Here is a 13,949-nt window from a genome sequence, read left to right as displayed (position 1 = left end):
CTCCAACAAAAAGATCATTTTTAGTGTTCCTTTTCAAATATTGAGCCTGCATCGTCCTCTTGGCCGGCAAACTAATCAAATTGATAATAATTAGTAAACTATCGTATAAAAGCATGGTCAAATTAATGAACTCTAAAACCAAATACATATAAAAACAATTTTCAATAAGTAATCAAAAAATATATAAAATATGCTCCATATATGATATCAATATCGTACGAATTTACAAATAACATTACATAAAATTTTAAAAAAATACTCATATAACAACACATAAGCTAAGTTACACTCTTATTGATGGTAAGGAAACATCGACATAAGCTATTATCGTGAAATATTTTCTTGACAAACTCAAAAAGGGGATTTGGAGAGCAAATGTTTACTACGGGAAATATATATGGGGTTTAAATAATATGAGAAATGAAGTGAAGAGGAAAAGTTGGAAAATAAAAGAAGAGTTTAATTACAGACATTAAAGAGGATAATGAAGTGAACAATAATGGCTTTGAGTAATTATTTTGTGGCAATTCAAGCGTCTCCTTTTATTTTATTTTTTTATTCACAATGGCTTTTTACTATGCACCAATTCAGTATCCAATATTCTTGTATAATATTGACGTGGTTTTTTTTTTTTTTTTTTTTTTTGACAATGTGGCATTTAGTAGCTCTATGTGGCATTTAGCCATGCTTATGTGGCTTTTAATTGGGGATTTTGTTTACCTTTTTAATAATATTTATAGATTTGACGCTCCTTCAAACAAAAAAAACAAGGAATAACAAAAAGCAAAATAAACCAAAAAAACTCCAACGGCTATATTCTTCTCTTCATCTTCTTCTTTCCTCGGTTCTTACCAATTAAGAAGAATGGTTTCTGAAACAAAAGTACTATCAGAAACTGATGTTAAAGGGTATGTTCGCCTCAGCCCCAAAATATGGAAAAACATAATCGTTCCCAATGTTGATGAAAACCTTCTGAAATTGAAACGAGTTGATCTGAACGTTCACAATTTGGATACTGGATCGGTAAAAGCATGCTACATACTGATCTCACCTGATAGACAATGGGAAAAAAAGAATCTTAAACTGCAATGACTTTACGCGTTACCGTAAAGATGATACAATCACCTTCACTTGGAAGGATGAAGCACTATGTTTTCAGTCTTGGTCGGTTGACGAGATGATGTGCAGTGATGGTCTCCTACTACTCTCTGAAGGAGCCTATGTAATTTTCTATTATTTTTTTAATTTTTTGTTTTCCTTTTATTTAGGGTTTGTAATTGGGTTTTGTTAATTGTTGATTTCTACTGTGTTGATAGATTTGAAAGGGAAGAGGAACAGGAAGAGACAAGAAGAGCTGCCAACTTGGGGAGCTGCCAACTTGGGGAAGTAAGAAGACAAGGACTTGATGATATCCAAGATTGATGAAGAAAGATTGATGATGAAAGATTGATGATTGTGCATAAGATAGTTGATAATACTCTAGTAGTAGTAGTTGTTGATTTCGAATCGAAATGGATTCTTTTAAGTGCGTATAAGATAGAGGAGTAGTAGTAGTAGTAGTAGTAGTAGTAGTGGTTGTTAATTTGGAATTTTAGTTGGTTAATTTGGTAATTCAACAGTATGTTGAATCTTGTGTCCAAGTATGTGTCTTCTTATGTAAGTACTGCAGGCCATGTACGGCTTTGTGAATTGTGGTCGATATCTGCTATACGGATCTTTCCTCTTCCTCTTCGACAAAGCAATTCACTTATCAAATTGACAATAATGGCGATCACAAATTGAATCAGTCTGATATGAAGAGTACTTAGTAAGTTGCCCTGTTCATTCTTGTGATTTTCTTCTTATATATATGTTAACTATCATTGATTGTGAGTTATATTAAATAATTTAGGGTTTAAATTGATTGCATGCAATAATTTGGGGCTTTTTTTAGGTTTAAATTGATTGCATGCAATAATTTCGAAATTTTTTAATTTCTGGGCTATTTTGGTTCTTTGCATCTTTGGTATGTGTTAAGACAGATAGAATGGTGAATCATATTCATCTTAAACGTCAATATGATATCAGTCATAAACTCACATGAGCCGTGTTTTTTTGTTTGATTGTCTTTATCTTTACTTTTTAAATTATTCGTTATACATGTTGTAGACGTTAGTGCTAATTCGTTATCGGTTGTCGCGAATAAAGTGAGACGGATTCTGGGTGGATTTTTTGCCGCTTTTCTTCCTCTTTTATTTTTATTTTTATTTTTATCAGATCTTTAGTGTTAAGATTGTTATCAATGGTCTTAAACATAAACTAGACAGAACCTGGAAATCTTAATGTTCTGTTTTTTCATGTTTGTACACTGGTAGAAATGGAGACTGTCAGCTTTTGCAGTTCATCTAAGGGGAATCGGAAGAGGGATATGGAGAGGCTAACAGAAGCCTTTGCTTACTCTTTGTTTTTGCTTACTCCCAGGCAGGCTTGAATGTCGAGATGGCTGGTGTGATTCTTTATGAATTACAAGAGAGTACTTCAGTAGTGTCTAAAGAACCAAATGATGGACTGCATGAAGTTGGTATGTTATTGTCGGACCTGTCGTTTGAAGGCGATAATTCTGTTTTCCTTGGTTTTGTTAATGTTGCATATATTTATTCACGAACATTTTCAGGGGTTGCGATGAATCTTTACGAACTGCGTCAAGTAGATTATTAGGGAGTGTCAATGTGAAAGACAATGATATGCATGAGGACATTGGAGCATTCCTATTTCAAATGCTTGGGGATGGGTTTCAACTTGACATGGAAATTATCAATGAAGTTCTCGGTGAGTTGCCTTCACTATGGAGCCACATTGTTATTCGCATGTTACTGTTGTTGAACTTTGATTACAGTGTATCTTGCATTCTTGCTTCATATGTTTATCTTTGTAATTAGGGTGATAGTCGAATACACTCTCTCTCCCATTTATATAGTCCCTATTTGACTTTGTTGTCCGTAATGTCTACTCCAACCGATATTTTCTCAAAGTACACAATAGCTACAACTTTCATAAACCTATATCCAAAAAGTTTGGCTGCATCAACTATGACAAACTTTACATTGTGTCTTGGCAAATATCCGGAGAAACATCGATTGACAACCAAAGTCAAATAGGGATGATAAATTGGGATGGATGCGGTATATGTCATATTAGCGAATTTTACTGCGGCTTTTTTTAACACCACTGAACAACCATCATAAAATGTTCTTTAACCCTCCTTAGAAATCTCTCTTTGTTGCAGTAATGTCTTTAAACCACTGTGTATCTTGGGAAGCACATTTTTCTTTTTGTAGATTTAGGATGCCAAATGTACACTTACAGAAGTAAGTTCTTTATTTACATTTTAAAGTCGGGACACTTAGGAATTATAGGAGCCTCGATCCTCCTTCAAAGAAAACGAATTTAGTTAAAGCAAAATTTGATTGCGTTCCCAGTCAAAGTGTCATCTTTAAGTTGAAATGAGTTTCTCTGTGATGTACTATATGGACCGACTAATGCTATAGTTTGAGATACATTCGAGATAATACACATTCTTTACATCTTGAGCCAAATAATTAGTAGAGATTTGTAGTACAAACTTATGTTTTAAACAGGCTTTCCTTATTAAGCATATGACTTTGAGAATAACTTGGTAGCTTTCCCCATCCGTTTATCGTTTTTATAGTTTCTGAGAATGCTAAGGTTATGAATCTCACGTAAGAAAGTTTCAGTATTTTTTTTTCTATAGAACTGTCATTGCCGCAGTTTGAGTTTTTTATTTGTATGTTGCTTGACTTAACTCAAAGTAGGAATGTGCTCATTGCTGTTTCACTTTTCTATATGATATATAATAGTATATAACGCAGAATGTGCGCTAAACTTGCAGGCACCTGTGGATATGATCTGGAGAATATAGGGCTTACATTAATTTGAAGGTCGAAGATATTGCTTTGAATTCTAACCTTATTTGATATTTTAACCCGTGGGATATGGCTTTTTTACATGGTGGATTGATTCGAGTTCCTTATTTATCTTGCTTGACTTTGAACTTATAATCTGTTTCTGATTTGATGTTCCATTCAATTTTCTTAAAAATAGAGTATGGAAACACTTGTTGATATATCAGCTTCGAACCTAGAGAAACGTGATGATGTTATTTGCAACTCTGCCTCTATTGAAAGCGTAAGTTCCAGCCTCTAAAAAACCTTGCTAATAATTAAATCACCAAGAAGTAGAAGTGTAGAACAAAACGGGAAAACAATAATGTTTCAAATGGTGATTATAGTGTCGGGGTTTGAAAATGAATTTACAAGAAGCTCTTGGGAATTATGTTTCAAAGAATGAGAATTGGTATAAAGGTTATTTTTGGAGATATGATGTCAGAAAAGTTTAGTTGTGAATTGAGTTTAATTTTAACCTAATTGTATGGTTAAAGTTGTGAAGCAATTTGATTAATTTAATGTTTATTCAACTTTTGTGTTATTTTGGAGTATAAATTGCTTTTAGCTTATATCTTTTACTTCTAACTTTAATTATGGCAATTTTCAAGTTTAAGTAGATTCACAAATCAAACAGTCATCCAGATTCATGTGGCGATTTTTATGACTTGATCGTTTCTATCTTGTGTAGAATTATGCTCTTTCTGCCCATGGTTCTGAATTCACTATAGGTTATGGGCGGTCAGTGCTTAAGAGAGCCATCAGTTACTAAAATGTTAAACCCCAGCTATTCCAGCATTAGATTTTCCTTTTTTTGAGTCGGTTGTGCATTTCTGCAGACTTTGACGTTGGCTTAAGATTTTCTCTCTTTTTTTCGATAGTTTTGTAGGTAGATTCAGAGTACATGTGTCCGCATCTGGAGAAAGACTATATGAGGGACTACACTGATTCTCAAACAACATTGCTACCAAGGTATTTTTTTCTTCGGTTTGAAAACCCATTTCTGCAACTGACGTTAAACTAACAGATATTTAGATAGTCAGTTATTGAATAAGGTGCAACTACAATGCCTTAGTTTTAGAAGGTGTGAGGCATTCCACGGGCAAAAAGGTGGACGAGGTGCAACCGCAATGCCTCATGTACACATATTCCCATACCATGGGCATGCATTATTAAATTATTTTTGGAGGGGCAATTACGGTTAGGTAACACTCACCACCTTACATAATTATTTATGTTTTCAATTTTGGTTCTCCCACATTAATTGTTTACAATCTATACTTGCTCAATTCAAATGACGATTTGGAGTAGATCAGGTGGGTACAATGAAAAAGAGGGTGATTGGATTAAGTTGTGCAATTTCTGGAGGCTAAGCTATAGCTTACAACTCAATCTGACTTTGATGTTATTTATGTTGTCTTAGGGCCGTTTTTTTGATGTTTATATTAGTGGGATTGTGCCAAAGTTGGTTCCTTTATGTGGTTTCGGGTACCTTTACGTGTTTTCTTATTATTGTTTGCCGTAGTTAATCTTCAAATATTGCTTTCTGTTGTTCAACAAATGACCATGTTTTTTTTTTGAAAAGATTATTAAGTAGTTAGGGTTTTTGAATATGAATTATGATACCAAATGTTCACTTATATTGTTTGTGTTACTCCGTATTTAATAAATTTAGACGCACTTATTTGATATAGGTAGCTTTTAGTGAACAAAAAAGTTGATAAATTTCATGCACCATAATAATTTGAATCAAAGTAGCGGTACTTCTTTGTTGATTGCTGCTATTTATTCGTGTGTAGGTTTATTCGTTCGATGCATGACAGGGTGGATCGATTCCTTGGCTGCCACATTCATGAAGGTCTTGTGTAGGAAGATATTTATAGATAATATGAAGTTAAGAACCTAGCTCGAAACATTCAATATAATAGTAACGTATCTTCTGCTGTTCATAATCACTTTTTAACATAGATATGCTTTGATAAAAACGACTTTAGATTCTCCTGAATGGGGGTAGCCGTGATTGTATTTCTTACTCTTTTCATGAGGTTTGTTTGTTTTATTGTGAAATTTGGTAGGTCATAGATTTTTCTTATATGGTTATTCGAAAATTCGAAAACAATATGGTTATATGAAAAATGAGCCATATATTCTTATGGTGTGTTGGGCCTTGACGTTCAGTGGTGTGTCATTTAATAGCTATATTGTCTTATTGCTGACAACCTATATGGTGCATAAAGGGAATGTGAAGGGGTTGGGGAAGGGAGGAGGAGGACCTTTTTAGCCAATTTTCATTGATTTATTTAGTGGGACTTTGAACACTACGTTTTGTTATTTTAGACAGATTCTTAGTATTGTGATGATCTTTACGTTATGAGTCCCCTTGCATGATGCCTAGACGACTAATGCTATAAACGTTACAAACATAAACTCAACTAACGCCTTACTTAAGACAGAGGGAACCCCACTGCTCTCTTAGGTAAGTTTCACACCTGAAATCAGAAACCCTAATTCGACAGGGAAAGTAAATTCTGATCAGGAAAGTAAATTGAATGGACGGGATACTTGAAATATGCAAAAAAGATAGACCAGTTTGCCTTTCTAGATCCCTACTGTTCATTATTACTTGTTCTTTCTTAATTTAATTTGTGTCTACTGTGTGTGCCTTCTGGTCTGCAAAAAGGCTCTGTCACATTTGTTATTATAGTCTTTCAAGCTTAGTTTTAAAACCATTGCACTTCCCCATGTTTATTCTTATGTTTTATTGTCCTAAATTATTCTTTTTTTACTTTTGGACTCTGATATACCCTTGTTCTCGGTGTTAGCGCAGGAACACTATACACGGGCTATTTAAAGGGCGAAGGAGTATAATAAAAAGCCCGGAAGATAGCTTGTCAAAGATGGTGTTCATGAACTTTATAGTTAGTTCACAGCGTTGGATATTTGCTTGGGTAACCTCTCATTACGATTAGTTGGAACACATGTAGTTTGAACATACTCCCTTTGCCCTCTCATCTTAAGACCTTAGCTAATTTTTTTTCTTTCGTGTAGTTTGAACCTGTGAGTCAGAGATATGTGCATAGGGCTTCACACGAGCAACTGCTGTCATCCCAGCAACCTCAGCACAACAAACTCCATTTATCATTGAAGATATTTTCCATAGAAGCCTCTAGAAGATGTCATAACAAACTTGTAACAACTTGTAACTGATTTGACTTTCTCTAACAAACTTTGACTATAGCTGACTAGGACATGACTAGGATTAGTTAGTTAGCTCCACTTGTATATATAGATGCTCATGTACTCATATCAAATTAAGTTAATACAATCACAAATTCTATTTACATTTGTTGTTCATATCAAATACTTCAATTTTACTTGAAAGCTTGAGTTAGCTTCAATGGCGTCCATCTATGTTGCTGATGATTCACATCATCTGACACCATTTCACATGGTATCAGAGCAGGAGTAACTTCCTGTTTCTGCATATCAGATTCTTATTTCTTCCTCAAGTACTCTGTGTTTCTTTCTGCTTCATTTTTCTTTTCTCAATTGTTTACATTTTGCTTTACACAAAAACTCACAAAAAAATATCATAATTTCACAACAAAATGACGAATTCTGAACAAATTCCTACAGCTGATGCTTCCTATAGCAATCCGTATGATGATCCTCTTTTTTTGTCAAATTCAAATCATGCTAGCTTGATTCTGACAACTACTCTTTTCAATGGTGTTAATTTCATCTCTTGGAGCAAAGGTGTTGCAATGGCACTCAATTCGAAGAATAAGCTTGGATTTCTTACTGGAGTAATTGCAAATCCTGGTTTAACTTCACCAAAATATCCTCAATGGTTTAGATGTGATAATATGGTTCGATGTTGGCTTCTGAACTCAATTTCTTCTGGTATTAAGGACGGATTTGTCTCTTGCAAATCTACGAAGTTGTTGTGGACTGATATCTCTGAGAGATATGGACAGTCAAATGCTCCATTATTGTATCAATTGAAGAAGGAATTGAAGAACATTTCACAAGAGAACTCTTCTGTTGTTGAATATTTCAACAAGCTCAAAAGACATTGGGATGATATTGAGGAGCTTGAAGAAATTCCAGAATGCACTTGTGGAGCTATGGATAAATGTACTTGTCTTTTGTATAAGAAGTTGCTTGAGATTTCTTCTCGTGAGAAAGTGATTAATTTTCTAATGGGATTAAGTGACACCTATGAGGTTTTGCGTACAAATATCCTTATCCTCCAATTAACAAAGCATATTCCATAGTGCAGCAAGTTGAAAGTCAGAAAATGATCACTAATGTGCTTAATTCTAGTCAAGACACCAGTGCTATGAATTCCTACAGATCTAGCGCAGCTCGTAAGCAACCTTGGAATGTTTGGAAAAGAGATGCTCCTAAGAAGTTCAAGATTGATGAGCGTTGATGTCCTCACTGCAACAAGAGAGGTCATACTCTCGAGACTTGTTTTATCAAAAATCAAGCTCTCAGAGAAAAGTTTATGGCTCGTTTTTCTGGTAATGTTGCACAGCCACCTGAAGATTCAGTGGCTCAGGCACCAGCACAGTTTGCAGCTTCTACCTCACAGGGTCCTCCTATAGTTCCTGGATACAATTCTGGTTTTAATTCAGGATATACTCCATCAGCTGCTGTTCCTGTTCAGTTTAATCCAGAATTGTTGAGTTCCTTTTATAATCACATGATGCATATGGCTCAGAATCAGCAGGTTCATAATACTCAGCAGGATAATCCTCTTGATGCTTCAGATGTATCTGTGAATTTCGCAGGTACAACTACAATTCATTCTTTTGCACCTGTTCATTCATCTTTTGATTGGATCATAGACTCAGGTGCCACAGATCATATGAGTGGCAATTCTACTTTGTTTGCTTGTCTCAAAAAGCTTCAAACACCTATTAAAATAGGTCTTTCTGATGGTTCTATACAAATGGTGACACACTCTGGAAATATACACTTAAATAATGACATTACTCTGCATAATGCATTATATGTGCCAGCATTCAAGCACAATTTGTTGTCTGTTGGTAAATTGCTTGCTTCTACTGGATTAATGATTCACTTTTTTGTTCATCATTACATTATACAGGACCCTGTTTCTAGCTGTCCAGTGGCAGTTGGATTACAAGAAAAGGGCCTGTACAAGTTGAAGTCTTCCATTAAACAGTCTGTTAAGTCTTCTATGAAACAATATGCTAGTCTTAATGACTCTTGTTCCTAATAATGTTGTAAATAAGACTGCTCAGTATACAGCAGAATGTTGTAATAGCTCTAGTGCTCTTAAGTGTAAGAAACATGCTCATGTGGAGCTTTTTCATGCTAGGCTAGGGCATACATCTTTAGCAAAAATGCAGTGTATTGATGATACTGATTGTAAGGATTTAAAATCTTATGTCTGTGATACTTGTTTTAAAGCAAAGATGCATAGGTCACAGTTTCACAGAAGTGACAGTAGAGCTGTTAAATGTTTTGATCTTATTCATGTTGATCTATGGGGCCCATACAAAACTCCTTCCATCACTGATGCTTATTATTTTTTTCACCATAGTTGATGATCATTCTAGGGTTACTTGGACATTCTTGCTCAAATACAAAACCCAAGTAACCACCATATTTGAAGGATTCTTAGCTCAAGTGGTTAATCTTTATCATTCTACTGTCAAAACTGTCAGAAGTGACAATGGTACTGAAATTGTACAAGAATATTGTTTACAACTAATGCTTAAAAATGGCATTGTCCATTAAAAGAGTGTACCAGACACACCCCAACAGAATGGTAGGGTGGAAAGAAAGCATAGGCATCTAGTTGAGACTGCTAGAGCACTCTTATTACATGCTAATTTGCCCAAATCTTTTTTGGAGGAAAGCTTGTTGACTGCTACTCATATTATTAACAAATTACCTACTGCTATTCTTGGATGGAAATCACCATATGAGATTCTGATGGGAAGAAGTCCTGAGTACAATGAATTGAGAGTTTTTGGATCTCAATGTTATGCTTTGAAATACACACCTCACAAGGATAAGTTTGCATCAAAGGGTAGGAGATGTTTGTTTATAGGCTATCCTTATGGACAAAAGACCTATAAACTGTATGACCTTGACACTTATCAAATTTTTGTTAGTCGTGATGTGATTTTCCAAGAAAATATTTTCCCTTACAAAACACAGTCACTAAATACTCCTCATTCTACCACAGCACCACCCAGTTTCCATTTTTCTCTCCTTTTTCACCTGTTGCTGACACAGATGATGAGGGTATTTTGCCTTCTTCTTCTGTGCTTCCTAATACCTTGCAATCCCAAAGTTCTGATAGCACTACTTTAAATAATGATATCCCTACTGTCTTCTTTCCTGATACCTCTCCTACTCCAACACAAACTCTTACTGATGATGTTATTCTTCCCCACTCTTCCCCTCTCACCACCACTTCTCCTACTCATTCCCAGCATCTCATTCCTCTTAACAACATCCCTCCTTGCTCCAGATGTTCTACTAGACATAGACAGATATCTTCCAAACTCAAGGATTTTGTTGTCCCTTCTAAAATTCAAACCTTACTTCCTCCTGCTTCACCTGCTTCTAATACTGAATCTCCTTCAGTTGTCAATCCTGCTACACACTCTCCTAGTTACTCAGTTTCTTTGAATGCTATGCTTCATACTCCTGAGCTATCTACCTATAAGCAAGCACAGAATGACCCTAACTGGGTAACAGTTATGGATAAGGAACTTCAAGCCCTAGAGTCCAATGGAACTTGGGAGTTGATGCACCTACCTGATGGTTTTAAAGCCATAGGGTCTAAGTGGGTGTACAAGGTTAAATTTAAACCTGATGGTTCAGTAGAAAGGTATAAGGCCAGGCTTGTAGCCAAAGGTTATAGTCAAGTGGAAGGGAAAGATTACAAGCATACTTTCTCACCTGTAGCCAAATTTGTGACAGTGAGGATATTACTTGCAGTTGCAGCATCAAGACAATGGCTTATCCATCAACTTTACATCAACAATGCCTTCTTACATGGCTTCCTTGATGAAGTTGTTTATATGCAACCCCCATAAGGCTATACCAAGGCTCAACCAGGACAAGTGTGCAAATTAAAAAGGTCCTTGTATGGTTTAAAGCAAGCTTCTCGGTAATGGAACAAAGAGCTCGCTAAGCTTCTCATTTCTCATGGTTTTGTTCAGACCAAGAGTGATTATTCACTTTTTGTTAGGACAGCGGATAACCTCACTACAATTGTCTTGGTGTATGTGGATGACTTATTAATGACAATCACACTACTTTCATTCCCTTCTTAAAGCAAGTCTTGGATAAGGCATTTACAATTAAAGATCTTGGTCTCATTAAATACTTCTTAGGCTTGGAAGTGATGCAGTCTGCTGCAGGTATCTTTGTTAATCAAAGAAAGTATGTGGTGGACATACTTAAAGACACAGGAATGGAAGAGTGTAAAGCTGCACCATTTCCTTTACCCAGGGGTCTCCATTTATCCACAGAACATGGCACCCCACTCCCTGATCCTGAAATTTACAGACGGCTCATTGGAAGGTTACTATATTTGAACTTAACCAGGCCAGACCTTTCCTATGCAGTCCAACACTTAAGTCTCAGTTACTTTGCCTATTGCATTACATTGTGACAACAAGGCTGCACAACACATTGCTGCTAACCCTGTCTTCCATGAGCGCACTAAACACATTAATGTTGATTGTCATCATATCAGGGAAAGACTTGAAGAAGGGTTCTTGTCTACAGTCCATGTTAAATCTCATCTTCAGCTAGCAGACTTGATGACCAAGCCCTTAGGACAGCAACAACATCATTTCTTATCTGCCAAGTTGGGCTTGCATCTTTCTTATTCTTCTGCAGCTCCAACTTGAGGAAGGGGGGTGAGTCATAGATATGTGCACATGGCTTCACACGAGCAGCTGCTGTCATCCCAACAACCTCAGCACCGCAAACTCCATTTATCATTGAAGATATTTTCCATAGAAGCCTCTAGAAGATGTCATAACAAACTTGTAACAACTTGTAACTGATTTGACTTTCTCTAACAAACTTTGACGGTAGCTGACTAGGACATGACTAGGATTAGTTAGTTAGCTCCACTTGTATATATAGATGCTCATGTACTTATATTAGATTAAGTTAATACAATCACAAATTCTATTTACATTTGTTGTTCATATCAAATACTTCAATTTTACTTGAAAGCTTGAGTTAGCTTCAATGGCGTCCATCTATGTTGCTGAAGATTCACATCATCTGACACCATTTCACAGAACCAGAGAGGATGAGCACTCAGATTATTGCCTGCATCTTGGTCAAGGTCTTCCTTTGTTCTGTTTTGTTAGTTCAATTTGCTATTTGAAAGAGGCAGATAATTCTGGTTGATTCCGATGATTGCTAAGTGTGTGCTTCTTTTCTCTTGATGACCCTCTTTTATTCTTCCTATTATGCAGGCTTTGATGGCTATGCCTGCTTCTGACTTCAGCCTTTGTCTCTTTTTGATTCCGGAATGAGTGGTATTCACATATATTCTTCCCTTCACTTGCATTTAATTCTCGCATGTGTGGTGTTGCCTATGCCTTGTTGTTTAACTACTATTGATTAACTCTCTTCTCTGCCTTTTTGTTTGTCATTCATCAGCAAATGGAAGGGCAATTCAAGACACTAATTGTTCTTTCTCACTATTTGAAGGTATACTTTATGTGTTTTCCATGATCATGCTTTTATATGCAGTTTTCTTTTACGAATGGCATGAAATGTGCTGATACAGTTGTGTTATTTTCATACTGCGAGATTTCGGCAGTTTTGGGAAAAAGCAGTGAAAAGCCGCCATATTTTTGAAGTTGCTCCAGGTAAATGCTTTTTGAAGAGTTTTCAGTGATTTATGGGTGCAGACTGCAGATAGGAGAGAATTGTTCCCAATCCCAGTGACACTTTAATGATATATTGTCTACAGTAGCATGCGCTTGACTATAAAGTTTGTTAAAATAGTTCTGGCACCTAAATGTTAGAGCAGTCCGTCTCATTGAAGACGGCCACTATCCGTCATAAACTGAAAATGGATAGTGGCCCTCTCAGAAAATGCAAGTGGGAGGGTAAGTGAGGGACAGTGTCCGACTTCTATAAAAATTTGTGATGTTAGAGAGAACATAGTAGAAATATATTGTGGCGGATAGTGGCCCTCCCCATTTGACATATCAATTCAGGCAGTCCAGTAAAAATAGACAAACTGAGGCATAAAAGCGCTCCTCATCGTCCTGGACGAGAGGCTGGCAACAGCAGCATCCTTGGTGGGAAGTAATGAAAGTATTTGACATATCAATTCATCCGATAAACAACTCAACCGATCTTCTCTATTACATTTTCCGAATCTCAAAGTCTTACTTTTTTTGAATGTGGAATCCATAGATGTTTTATCCCTGAATCAGATAAATGAAAAAACAAATATCATTCTGATGATTCCTAACAAATTTTAATGGAAACGTTTCAAAAATCACAAATTCTCATTTGTAACAGTACTATTCCGTCACAAGCTTGTGACCTCTCACAAGAAGCAACAATGGGAAGGCATCCGTGAGAGGTCAAAAACTTGTGACCGTCACAAGCAAGACTGTCTGAAATGAAATAACACAAACATGCAGTAAACTTGACAAACTAAGCTAAATTACTTCTTCCGTCTCAATCATATATTTGCCTTTGATTAAAATAATATAAAAGGTAAACAAATGAGTGAGACGGACGGAGTGAGTGTATTTGACAAGTAATGCAGGCAGAAACTGAGCTAAATAAGCTAAATTAGTTTTATACTGTACTATATAGTAAATACTTCTTCCGTCTCAATCATATATATTTACCTTTGAAAGACGGGTTACAAGAAATATGGTATAGGTCAAGTTATCGACATCAGATATATCGACAAGCCCAATTACAATGAAGCCCAAACTCTCACACACTCTTATTTGCGACAAACAA

General features: G+C 35.9%; 2 long non-coding RNA genes across 2 annotated transcripts; both read left to right on the top strand.

The window, feature by feature from the left end:
• The first annotated feature begins 2,056 nt into the window (after nt 1-2,056).
• LOC141591381 (uncharacterized) lies at nt 2,057-4,913 on the top strand. Its single transcript, XR_012520829.1, has 5 exons — nt 2,057-2,560; nt 2,654-2,808; nt 3,890-3,938; nt 4,102-4,185; nt 4,823-4,913. It is a non-coding gene; the product is annotated as an uncharacterized LOC141591381 (long non-coding RNA).
• A 7,336-nt stretch (nt 4,914-12,249) lies between these two features.
• On the top strand, nt 12,250-12,668 carry LOC141591379 (uncharacterized). Its single transcript, XR_012520828.1, has 3 exons — nt 12,250-12,297; nt 12,431-12,493; nt 12,618-12,668. It is a non-coding gene; the product is annotated as an uncharacterized LOC141591379 (long non-coding RNA).
• Nucleotides 12,669-13,949: the final 1,281 nt, after the last annotated feature.

Source organism: Silene latifolia, chromosome 7 (assembly GCF_048544455.1).
Source record: "Silene latifolia isolate original U9 population chromosome 7, ASM4854445v1, whole genome shotgun sequence".
NCBI lineage: Eukaryota > Viridiplantae > Streptophyta > Magnoliopsida > Caryophyllales > Caryophyllaceae > Silene > Silene latifolia.
This window is presented reverse-complemented; position numbering and strand designations above follow the sequence as displayed.